We start from the raw sequence: 13,300 nt of genomic DNA on the forward strand, positions 1-13,300 counted from the left end.
ACCCAGGATTAGTATAGTGGTCCTAAGAATTTACACAGTATGCATACATATCAAAGGCTTATTTAAAAAAAAAAAATTCTCAAGTTCGGTTTATTTGTCATTCCAGCTATGTGTTTCTCAAGACGAGAAAATATGCAAAAAAGGAAAAGGGGAACCCACAAAAAAGTAAAACCACAAAAAGAAAATAAAAAACAATACAAAGACAGTGATGAGTTCACAAAGTCCAACCAATACCTGAGTTAAAAACGTAAAATAATCAAATAAATACTATAGTCAAAAATAAATAATTATGTGCATAAAAACTTGCTTTGTGTGCTGTATCTAACTATCAAACAGCATGCAGCAGGACTACAAGGCTCTGCACAGAGTGGCACAATTGGCACCCTGCCCAGGATTGGTTCCTGCCTTGTGCCCTGTGTTGGCTGGGATTGGCTCCAGCAGACCCCCGTGACCCTGTGTTCGGATTCAGCGGGTTAGAAAATGGATGGATGGATGGAAAAACTTGCTTGTTATGTGCATGTTACAGAGAGTTTAGCAGTCTTATTGCCTGTGAAAAGAAGCAATTACACATTCTGCCTCTTCTTGATTTTATGGAGCGATTTCTGCTACCAGATGGCAAGAGAGTGAACAGTCCATGAGAGGGGTGTAAGGAGTCACTCACAACGCAGAGGGCGATCTTCTTCTTGCATCTGTCCTTAAGAATGTCCTCACTGGAGGGGAGAGAGATCGTACAATCTGGTATAAGTTTCTTTCTCTAAAATGACAAATTAGACTACAAGCAGGTCAACTTTATTTTGGTCTACTAGCGCCACATTGTCAATACTGTGTTGCATCATTTAATTTAACTTTCTAAAATTAATATTAGTAGTGTATTATTATTTGTATTACTCTTGTTATTTGTGTGCAGTTTGTCCATAGACACCACCCTAATGTAGTAATGAAGCATGTTGCAGTCATGTAGACGTGGTGTCTGATGTTCAATGGATGTGTCCCTGTACTCTCTTCTTTCCAGTTCCTCCTGTTACTTTCTCTCTGTAGACTAGAGGTTCACCCACTTTACCACTATTGTTGGAATATTATCTATAGCAGGGGTCTTGTAAATTCAGTCCTGGAGGGCACAGTAACCGCAGGTTTTTGTTACAGCCCATTTGCTGAACTTGAGTATTTCTGATCTACAGTAGCTATTAGCGTACCCAGTTTCAGTTATTACACAGTTTATATACTGTATCTCTCTTCTTCATCCATATGCAATGGAGATTTGCATCTGACCCTTTCTGCTTTTCTGATGCACCTAATACACCTCAATACCATATGCATATGGTATGTTTACATCTTCTCCTCCTATTTATATCTTTTGGTTGGTTATATATTATTAATTTTCCTCTGTCACCATTTATCTTTATTGTGTTAGGCATAACTTCACTTACAATATCTTCTTCCCAAAAGCCTTTTATATTTAAAACCATTGAGGCTAAATGGCTGTTCGTTTTCATAAGGAAGTCTCTTCAACTGGTTAATCCCCAGTGCCAACTAACCTCATGTGAGACTTGCCCGGTCACCACCAGTCAGAGACCACATCTTTATAAAACTCACACGTTTATTAAGCACCACTATTTACAGGTTTCAGTCCCAAACACCACACAAAGCACTCAGCAATAATCCCTCACAATGAACTTCTTTATATCTCAGTCCTTAGACGCCTCTACTGTCCTCCTGGGAGCTTTGTCCTGATCCCATTCCCACCCAAGCGCCTCGATTGTCGGAAGGTGGCACCTTTTATTCCCGCCCGGATGTGCTCCAGGTGGCTGATGACGATCTTCCAGCAGCACTTCCTGATGTGGCGGAAGTGCTACCCTTTGCATTGGAAGCACTCTGGGCGTCCCTGGCAGGTTCATCCGCCATCTTGCCTGGTGTGGTGGAAATGACAGTTCTCCGGGTCCCACGAGGCTTGAGGCGCCCCCTGGTGGTGGCCACTGTTCCCAACAGGCCAGAACCTCTTTGTTCCTTCCCTGTGGTCCTCTCCTAATCCAGGGCAGTTGCCCCCTCGTGACCCGGAAACTATTACAATACAGTTTATTTTTGTATAGCCCAAAATCACACAGGAAGTGCCGCAATGGGCTTTAACAGGCCCTGCCTTTTGACAGCCCCCCAGCCTTGACTCTCTGAGAAGACAAGGAAAAACTCCCAATAAAAACCTTGTAGGGAAAAATGGAAGAAACCTCGGGAAAGGCAATTCAAAGAGAGACCCCTTTCCAGGTAGGTTGGGCGTGCAGTGGGTGTCAAAAGTAGGGGGTCAATACAATACAATATACAGAACAGAACAATTCCTTAAGACAGCATAATAATAAAAATTTTAGAAGTACGGTTTAACAGTAGATGATGTGACATAATTAGGTTTGGATATTTTTAGAGTCCTGGAGACCTCATCCATCTAGCTGCCTCCCCATTTGGCCATGCCACAGCTGAACGCTGCTCGATGAAAGGACCCCTCTTTCTCATGATTCCTGTGATCCTCCATCAGGGATGACTTTACCATAGGCATATAATGTCCCTTTCCGGTCCCTCCAGGCATCCCGGCCAGGTAAGAACCCCAGACATCTGTGACACTCATTTTATAATTTCAGGTATTTGAAGCAGTTATCAAGATACATTATTAAAGCACCTTCAGAAACACTGCTTACCTACTGTAGGAGAGAGTAGCTGGGATGTTAACAGCATTTTTTGGAACCGGCCCATGACAAACAGTATTATGGATGGGCCTAGTGTTCTGTATTTGGACTTCCTCCATATACAGCAGATTTAGGAAGGACTGAGAATCACTGTGTTGTAGATTACATTTTAAATAGATATACTTACCATTTTTGTCCATCTATCTAAACACAGTAATATACAATGACAATATGAAAACATGTTTTTAGAAAGGTTTGCAAATTTATCAAAAATCAAAAACTGAAATCTCTCATTCATGTAAGTATTCAGACCCTTTGCTTTAGCACTACAAATTGTGGTCAGGTGCATCCTGTTCACTTTAATCCTTTGTGAGATGTTTCTAGAACTTGACTGGGGTCCACCTATGGCAAATTGAATTGATTGGACATCATTAAGAAAGACACACACTTGTGTATATACGATCCCATGATTCACACTGCATGTCAGGACATAAACGAAGGTCCATGAAGGCCAAAGAACTCCCTGTAGGCCCCCACAAACAATTTGTGTTGAGTCATATATCAGGGCAAAGGGATAAGACCACTTCTAGCGCTTTGAGTGTTCCTAGAAGCACTGTGGCCTGAATAATTGTTAAATGTAAGAAGTCTGGAACTGCAGAGACCCTTTCTAGAGTTGTCTGGCTGTCCTAGCTGAGAACAGTCCTAGTTAAAGAGTGACTAAGCACCCAATGCTCACTTTAGAACACTCTAGACGAGAACAGGCCATTCAGCCCAACAAAGCTCGCCAGGCCTGTCCACTTGTTTCCTCCAAGAAAACATCAAGTCGAGTTTTGAAAGTCCCTAACGTCTTACTGTCTACCACATTACTTGGTAGCTTATTCCAAGTGTCTATTGTTCTTTGTGTAAAAAAAAACTTCCTAATGTTTGTGCGAAATTTACCCTTAACGAGTTTCCAACTGTGTCCCCGTGTTCTTGATGAACTCATTTTAAAATACAAGTCTCGATCCACTGTACTAATTCCCTTCATAATTTGAAACACTTCAATCATGTCACCTCTTAATCTTCTTTTGCTTAAACTGTAAAGGCTCAGCTCTTTTAATCTTTCCTCATAATTCAACCCCTGTAGCCCTGGAATCAGCCTAGTCGCTCTTCTCTGGACCTTTTCTAGTGCTGCTATGTCCTATTTGTAGCCTGGAGACCAAAACTGCACACAGTACTCAAGATGAGGCCTCACCAGTGCATTATAAAGGTTGAGCATAACCTCCTGTGACTTGTACTCCACAGATCAAGGCGCTATATAACCTAACATTCTGTTAGCCTTCTTAATGGCTTCTGAACACTGTTGGGAAGTTGATAGCTTAGAGTCCACTATGACTCCTAAATCCTTCTCATAAGGTGTACTCTCGATTTTCCAACCGCCCATTGTGTATTCAAACCTAATATTTTTACTTCCTATGTGTAAAACTTTACATTTACTGACATTAAATTTCATCTGCCACAAATCTGCTCAAGCCTGTATGCTATCCAAGTCCTTCTGTAATGATATAACAGATTCCAAATGATCTGCTAATCCACATATCTTGGTATCATCTGCAAACTTAACCAGCTTGTTACTTATATTCCTATCTAAATCATTTATATTTATTAAAAATAGCAGCGGCCCCAGCACTACCCCCTGTGGTCACCACTCTTAACATCAACCAGTTCTGATGAGGTTCCTCGCACCATCACCCTCTGCTTCCTGTGTCTGAGCCAATTCTGCACCCATCTAAAAACATCACCCTGACCTCCCACTTCTTTTAACTTGATGCCCAACCTCTCATGTGGCACCTTATCAAATGCTTTCTGAAAGTCCAGATAAATAATATCATGTGCTCCACTTTGATTGTATGCTTATGTTGCAACCTCATAGAATTCAAACATATTAGTAAAACACGACCTCCCTCTTCTGAACCCATGCTGACTGTTCAGAATAACTCCTGTCCTTGCCATGTGTTGCTCAATCTTATCCTTAATAATTCCTTCCATTAATTTTCCTGTGATGCATGTTAAGCTTACTGGCTTATAGTTGCTTGGATCTGCCCTGTCACCCTTTTTATATTTAACCAAGCTTCAGAATTCCTCTGCTTAATCGGAGACCCAAACAGAATGACTACCATCTTGCCAGCAATGCATCAATCTGGTGTTTATGGTAAAGTGGACAAGATGGAAGCCACTCACACTTGAATAAAAGGTTGGACACTGAGCATGAAGTAAAAAGATGCTCTGGTGTGACAGGACAAAAATTGAACACTTTGGGCAGAATTCCACCTACTATGTCTGGCAAACGCCAGGCACTGCTAATCATCTGCCTTATAACATCCCTGTGGTGAAGCATGGTGATGACAGCACCATGCTATGGGGTACTTCTCAGTGGCATGGACATGGAGACCAATCAGATTTGAAGGAAGAATGAATGCAGCCAAATACAGAGAGGTCTTTGAAGAAAACCTGCTCCAGAGTGCACAGAACATCAACCTGGGGCAATGGTTCACCTTTCAGCATGATAATGATAATGACCTGAAACATACTGTATAGCCCAGACAATACTGGAATGACTTAAGGGAGAGGTTTCTAACTGTCTCTTAGGTGGTTCATCCAAAGCCCAGACTTAAATTCCATAGAACATCTGTGTGGAGGCCTAAAGATGGAAGTTTAGAGATGCTTCCCATGCAATCTAAAGAAGCTTTAGTGAATCTGTCAGAAACAACAAATGGCCTAAATCCAGGTGTGCAGAGCTTGCAGAGACTTACTGAAGAAGACTCAAAGCTGGAACTGCAGCCAAAGAGGCTTCTACAAAGTACTGAATCATGGCCTGAATACTTATCGGAATGAGAGATTTCTGGTTTTGATTTTTATTAAATTTGTAGTCCTTTCTGTAAACATGCTTTCATCATTATGGGTTATTGAGTGTAGATTGATATTCAAAAATGGCAAATGTATCCATTTAAAATGAAATGTACAATACAATAAAATGTGCAGAAAGTGAAGGGGTCTGAACAGTTTCTGAATCTGCTGTACCCTCCAGGACCCTGGAAGATGGCTTTGGTTTATTGGTGTGCGTTTATCACATATGCTGGATGTTTCTTTTGTCCTTAGCATTGTCTTCCTTGTTCTAAACTTAAAATTATATTTTTTGTATTGGGATGTTGTGATGCTGGTTGTCTGGTTTTTACTAGACAAATGTTTTCATTAGAATTACTTTTATTATCGTTTCATGATTTATTACTTTCACAATAAAAATTGCTACCCAAACAAAATGTCGCTAGGTGTTAAGAATGTGCTCCAAGCCTTGGCTACTTTTTATGTTTGGTCTGTATAATAAGTTTCTTAATAATTTTTATTATTCATGTATCACCATTTTCTTTAGTGGTGATGATATTTTCTGATGTTTTGACATTGATATGACCATATTGTTTGTGATGACAATGCCCATTGCTGGTCACGTGGTAATGACCTATGACATCACACGGGCATGACTTACAATATCACCACAATGTTATTATGTAAGATGGTAGGGTACAGTGAGATGTGTCCAGAAATTTGAATTAACAATAAAATGCTCTCAAAATTTCTTGATAGACAGGGATTGGATCATAGATCAAGTTTAGGACATTTGAGCTGTTTGTTTTAGGGTTTATGGACACAGGGTGCTTCTCTCATTGGAAAATGATAACTATGATTTTTCAAGCTCATGTGACAATTGAAGGCTTCCTTTCTTAAGGCAGTTTACTTGGCTTTATTACTGAAGGGAAAAGTGTTGGTTGGTGGTATCTGTGGTCATGTTTCTTTACAACATGAGTGTGAATTTCTTTCATTTTTTCTTCATCTAGTACATGGCATATCATTATTTCCAAAATGAGTCATCTCAGGGCCAAGTGAACTTCCTTGCTTACGTCTGGGTTAATTGAATGTACTGATATAAGTGAGTTTTGCTGGATTTCTAATTAATTCTTTACTTTTGTAGACTTTTAGGATTTCTGATCCCTTTGCTGTTTTTATGACAGTTCTTTGTATTGTATTTTGGGGCTATTTGCTGTTGGGTTGCCCTGTAAGGCAGCTCCTTTTGCCTTTTGTGCTCTTTAGAGCTTCCTTCTGCTACAGCACATTTTTTTCTATAATAAATAGTTTTAATTTATAAAGATTCTATGTTTGCCCTCTCATTACTAGATGGAGTTTGACGGTCCCCTCCACCTCTAGTGGGCTTTTTTGAACCTACATTATTGTGACCTATCGTACTCAGGAACCTCCAGTCCACAACAGTAGTACATTGAAGACCCTTGTCTACAAGCTTATGTTTGTTAACAGTGACTGCTCAGCTTCCTGTAATTTTGCTAACCTCAACCTACAGCACCAAACTACTGTGATGTAGTTTATGTGATGTGTTATTTTGAAATGGCCTGTGTATGGAGCTGTGTTTTTTAAATGTTCCGTGTGTATGACTCGTGTATTCCATTAGGCTGTTCTACTCATTATATAGGCAGGGCTTATTCTTGCTGTTAATTAAACCTGTTATTTAATTCCATGGCCTGTTGCTGCTCTCATTCTGCCATAGCAGACATTTCCAAAACTGTTGATTTTCTGCTTTTTCTAAGAACACCGTCAAAATGTTTTGGTGACCTGAGACATCAATCTTACTGAGACCTTCACATTTCTTTATTTTTAGATATTGTGTGATGGGCACAGGTGAGCTGGTCATGTGGCGGCTTGTTTTGTGTCTCATTATTGTTTGGTTGCTAATTTAGGAAAAAGAAACAATAAAGGGGCCTGGGTCAAGTTAATTAAAAATAAAGAAAAAGAAGTTAATTAGCAGCACTAATGGTCACTGGTCACTAATTAAGAACACGGTTAGAATGAAAACATGCAGCCTCTGTGGCCCTCCAGGACTGGAGTTCGACATCCCTGGCTTGTACTAAAAAAAACTTCCAAAAATGCCGACTAGAGGAGAGTATATCACCAAAGCCTAGCTAGATACAAGGGCGACACAAAATCTTTATAAAGAATAAAAATGTTTATATGCACAAAAATGCTTTGAAACAAAAGCATGCTCCATATAGTGCACCAAAGGCAAAACAGAATCGCCTAAAATAAAAGGCAATCCAGGTGAACAAGTTCCCAGTACAGATATCCAGAGCATGGTCAAAAACATCGAGTAATCCAGGAGTTCACAAAAGCTCAGAGAAAGACATAAGTAAACTCACCACTCCCAGGTATGTTTGAGATGCACCACCAGGAGCTGTGGAAGACGTTCCAAATTTATAGACGAGAAGTGATTGGCAGCTGGCCATGCCTTTTGGGGGATCACCCACAAAACACACAGAACATAGCAAAGGCAACTAATATACATAGTGTGACAGATTAAGGGCTTGCTCGCACTCTTGCACCCTCAGACACCATGTCAGACACCAGGTAAAAGTCCAATAGTGATATTTATTATAACAATAATGTGCACAAAGCACTCTCCACTCCCAAATACTCCAATAACAATACAATAAACCAATAACAAACTTGCTAAGAAGGCAGGCTCCATTGTAGGATTAAAGTTGGACAGTTTAACATCTGTGGCAGAGTGACGGGCACTAAGCAAACTCCTGTCAATCATGAAGAATCCACTGCATCCACTTAACAGTGTCATCTCCAGACAGAGGAGTAGCTTCAGTGACAGACTTTTGTCACTGTCCTGTTCCACTGACAGACTAAAGAGATCGTTCCTCCCCCACACTATGCGACTCTTCAATTCCACCCGGGGGAGTAAATGCTAACATTAATTTTATTTTAATTCTTTTCATTTTTATTACTATTTAATTTAATATTGTTTCTTTGTATCAGTATACTGCTGCTGGATTATGTGAATTTTCCCTTGGGATTAATAAAGTATCTATCTATCTATCTATCTATCTATCTATCTATCTATCTATCTATCTATCTATCTATCTATCTATCTATCTAATAATCCTCCACTCTCCCAGACGCTTAGCCACCCTGCCTCCCAACTCAGCTCATTGCCTGGGAGTTCCCACAGTCCTTTTATATTCCCGACCGGAAGTGTTCCCAATCCAACAGTCCACAAGTCCTTATTCCTTCCGGGTCAGGGTAAACAATACTTTTTCTCACCCCAGAAGCCCGTCGCTCTTCCTATGACGAACTTCCGGGTCATAGGGCACGAAGAACTCTTCGGTCCTCCCTGCAGCTCCCTCTCGTGGCCCCCATGGCATCCAGCAGGGCGGTGCATAAAAACTCCATTGTCCATGATGCCCTGCTGGTCTTCTGGGGACCTCCATACTGCAAGGAGGGCTCCACCTGGCGGCTTGGGGGTATTGGCCGGGGTACATGGCCAGCCATATCTTACAATAGATAAAACTAAAAATAAAGAAAGATGTACAGTATATTATCAAAATAATTCAGATTATCAAAAATGAACAAAAGAGACATAAAACATGAATTTAGACCCCCCAGCTGATACAAGAGAGTAGTTCTCTGAGTGATACAATAAAATTGGAATTCCTTTTGCGTTCTCCTTCGTTAGCTGTGCTATTGAACACAGATACTGCTAATGGTATCATTCCCTTTTTAATAACAAAATTAAGCCAAATCAAGGTCATGTGACTCACAAGGATGCCGGTCCCACTAACTGAGACCAATGAATTAAAAAAAATAATTTTCCAAACTATAGTGCCAAGGAGATAAGTAAGAAACCAAGTGAGACTCTTGCAGATCAACTGAAAAATAAGATATGCGCAAGCTGAGTAAATGCCCAACAGAGAGAATGAAAATGCATAAATTAAAGGGAGAAAGTAGGGCTAGATGACAAGAAACACAAGGCTCAAAAGGAGCTGCAAAATGGCTGGCTATTCATCCTGCATTTTCCTACAATACATACTTTCATTATTTTTTCACAGCTAATTTACTTCAGACTTGAAAAACAGCTGACTTTTTAAAATTAAACATTTATATCATTAAGCCATCTGTTTTAGGCTCTGTGAATACACAACAGCTAGCATTTTACCAGGTATAATCAGTTGTGATATTTTTATTTTTTATGTAAGGCTTTTTGAGTTGGTTGTGAAAATATTTTAATGAATTATTTTTAACTGGGATACAAATTGCTAGACATACTGTATATGTTTTTATTTTTGATGGTTTTGTAAAAAGATGTGCCAACCAAATTAACAGTGACTCATTTCTGCAATAATTGATTAGCTTTTATAGTTTTACAATTAATTGTTTTTAATTTAAGAAATTCTAAGCCAGCTAAACTTAAAATTCTCAACTCATTCTCAGACCCACTGTGGTACGGTGCGTCAGGGGTCCATGGTGAATCTGGAAAGCCTATCTCACCTGCACTGGCTCCTTACAGGGATCTCACATAATGGCTAATTCATTAGACTTTAAACTTCATGGCTGCCAGTTCAATTCTGATCTGTGACTCACTTTTCTGTAGTAAGCAAGTCATTTAACCTTCATGTTTTTCATGTGTATTGTAGCTATTTGTACAGTATGCAGATCATGTAAGTCAACTTATTTAACGGCATATGCATTCGCTCATAAATGAAACCATTACTTAAACAAATATGTAAGTCTACATGATGTGGCTGGACTCTGGAATATCTGGAGAACCCACAAGGACATGAGAGGACTAGGATCGATTCCTGGACCTGTACCATCATGCTACCCAGTATTATAATCAATCAAGTCCTTTTATAAAGTGCATTAATCACAGGAAGTACTTCACAAAACATCTAAGAATACAAAGCAAAGCAATAAGAATATTTACATACATGATGATGTATGGTGATATAAACATCTGTAAATACATTGAAATGTTCAGTTTCTTGGGAATCTGTCACATGGAATAACTGTCATTCTACAAAAACAACACTCTGACATGCTGAAAAGACTGTTTCATTGTGGCTATTTGTGTACACAGAACTGAACTTTAAGAATGCCAGTACAGAAGAGAATAACAGGTTACAGAGGTTATAACATTATTACAAAGGTTTCTCTAATAACTAATTAGCAATTAAAAAGATTAATTAAGGATAAGCTAAGGGAGTTTATCATTAGGACACTGAAAACACAGTTGCTGAAAACAGGGCTTTGTAGTTATATGTGAATAATAAATTAAAAATCAATCATTTTAAGCAGAAATGGCCATTAGCCAGAAGACAATGATCTGGAAGAGAAGCAATGACCTCAACTCGGACATTGCCTCTTGCCCTGCTTCTTCTAGTTTTACGACTTAAAGGTTCCCCTCCGGAGGATAATGGTGTCATTGCAGACTAACCACAGAGAAAGGCGCACCAGTGTGTGTTGCCTAGTTCTGTTATTTTCTCCTTATATTTTTATTTCAACTTCTCCTCATGATCAGTCATTAAACAAGGTTACCTAGTAGTACTGTGACAGAAGTAATTATATACAGTATAAAGGACTACATGAATAAACTGTCTGAGACAAATGCCTTGAAAGTGGCCTGACTTCATGCAATAAAAATCAAATATTACTTTAGTGAAATGGAACCTTGAAACCTGCAAGGACGGGAACTTCTGTTTTTGCAGTATATGACCTTTGCTTCACCTTTTTTTAATAAAAAGGGTTTTATTGATTGGAGTATCATTTTCAATTCTTAAGACCTGGCCTTGAGGGTCGGGGAGAAGGGAAGGTATAAAATAAAGAAGGTGAAAGGGTTACAGTCCGAAGAACTATGTTATGTTGTTCAGACATTTACTCGTCTTACCATTACTCATTTTTTCTTGTTTCTATTACGACATAAGAACTTTCAAGCAAAGCTAGGTCAGATATAATTTTGAATCATTAGGAAGAGATCATTAGGAGTTAAAGACTGGGATTTAAATATTCAATGTGAACTTGGCTATAAACTAGCAATGTCAGGATCACCCTGACAGAATAGCCATAGTATTTTTATTCTGCTCTCCTGGTTGACAAGCTGAACAATAAAGTACTCTCTGACCTGCCATCTCATTTTTACTGAATACGTTAGTGAAATTTTACCTTAGTGATCGCGTTTTTATATTTGTAGTTAATACCGACATATTTTAAATTGTTTACTGGGTGTCTAATGAATATTTTTGAGAAATAATATATTAGTATAATTTTTATGCTTATAGGACCAATACTGTATAATATAACACATTCAGTTTATTTAGTTATTATTTTTATTCCAATATTTTGGTAAAAGTGATTTATTGATTGGAGTATGCTATTTTATTTACTGTATGTTTGCATGATGCTCTTCACTGAATGCAGGCTCCTCCACATCAAGCAGTTACAGCCTGATTGTCGATTCCTTCACTGACCACATGGGAACAGTCTTGTGTTCTTGTAGATGTCTAACATTTACAAGATCTGACTGCATCTAACAGAGACGCAGCACGACTCCTGGTCCAGTCATCGGTCATTTCACATTTGGACTACTGGAACTCTCTCCTGGCAGGAGTACCTGTATGTGCCACCAAGCTGCTGCAGATTATACAAAATGCTGCAGCATGTCTTGTGTTCAACCAGCCGAGATGCGCACATATCACTCCTCTTTTCAGGATACTATATTTGCTCACCGTAACTGCATGTATTAAGGTCAAATCCTTGAAGCTTGTCTAAACAGTCGTCAATGGGTCAGCACCTACGTATGTAGAAACACTGGTGAGGTCCTTCTTGCTCACTTAAGTTTGCTAGTGAACAATGTCTGGCATTGCCACCTTTGTTTGGCATCAAATCATCAAATCTTCAGAGTCTTTTCATGTGTAGCTCCTAGCTGGTGAAACAAACTGACCATATCCATGTGAACTGCTGACTTGCTGAATTTGTTTAACAAGTGCTTCAGGACTTTTTTGTTCTGTAAATATCTAATTGATAATGGCTTGATAGGTTATTGTAACTAAGGCTAGACTATGTGACAGATTAGGGCTTTCTCGCTCCCTTGACCCCTCAGACCACTCGTCAGACACCAGGTAAAAGTCCAATAATAATTATTATTTATTATAATAATAATGTGCACAAAGCAATCTCCACTCCCAAATACTCAATAAACAATACAAAACAATAATCCAATCCTCCAGTCTCCCAGACGCTTAGCCACCCTGCCTCCCAACTCAGCTCGCAATCTGGGAGCTCCCATAATGCTTTTATATTCCCTGACCCGGAAGTGTTCCAATCCCCAGTCCATGTGATCTCCTATCACTTCCGGGTCAGATAAAAAAAAAGTCTTTTTCTTCACCCCGGAAGCACGTCATTCCCCTTGTCCATGTGACTCGGACGTACTTCCGGGATGTAGGGAAAATAAACACTGTCTGCTAGCGGCCCCCACGGTATCCAGCAGGGCTGCGAATAAAGACTCCAATGTCCATAATGCCCTGCTGGTCTTCGGGGCACCTCCATACTGCAGGGAGGGCTCCACCTGGCAGCGTGGGCGTATTGTCCGGGATGAACAGCCAGCCATACATCACAACTACTACACTTTCATTTAAAACTAACATTTTTAGATGAAAAGGATCTCCATCCACACTACACTATCATTTTCACATCATCTACAAAACTGTCTCCTACAACATTAAAATGACCAAAAACACATATGATGT

Source organism: Polypterus senegalus, chromosome 12, assembly GCF_016835505.1.
Source record: "Polypterus senegalus isolate Bchr_013 chromosome 12, ASM1683550v1, whole genome shotgun sequence".
NCBI lineage: Eukaryota > Metazoa > Chordata > Cladistia > Polypteriformes > Polypteridae > Polypterus > Polypterus senegalus.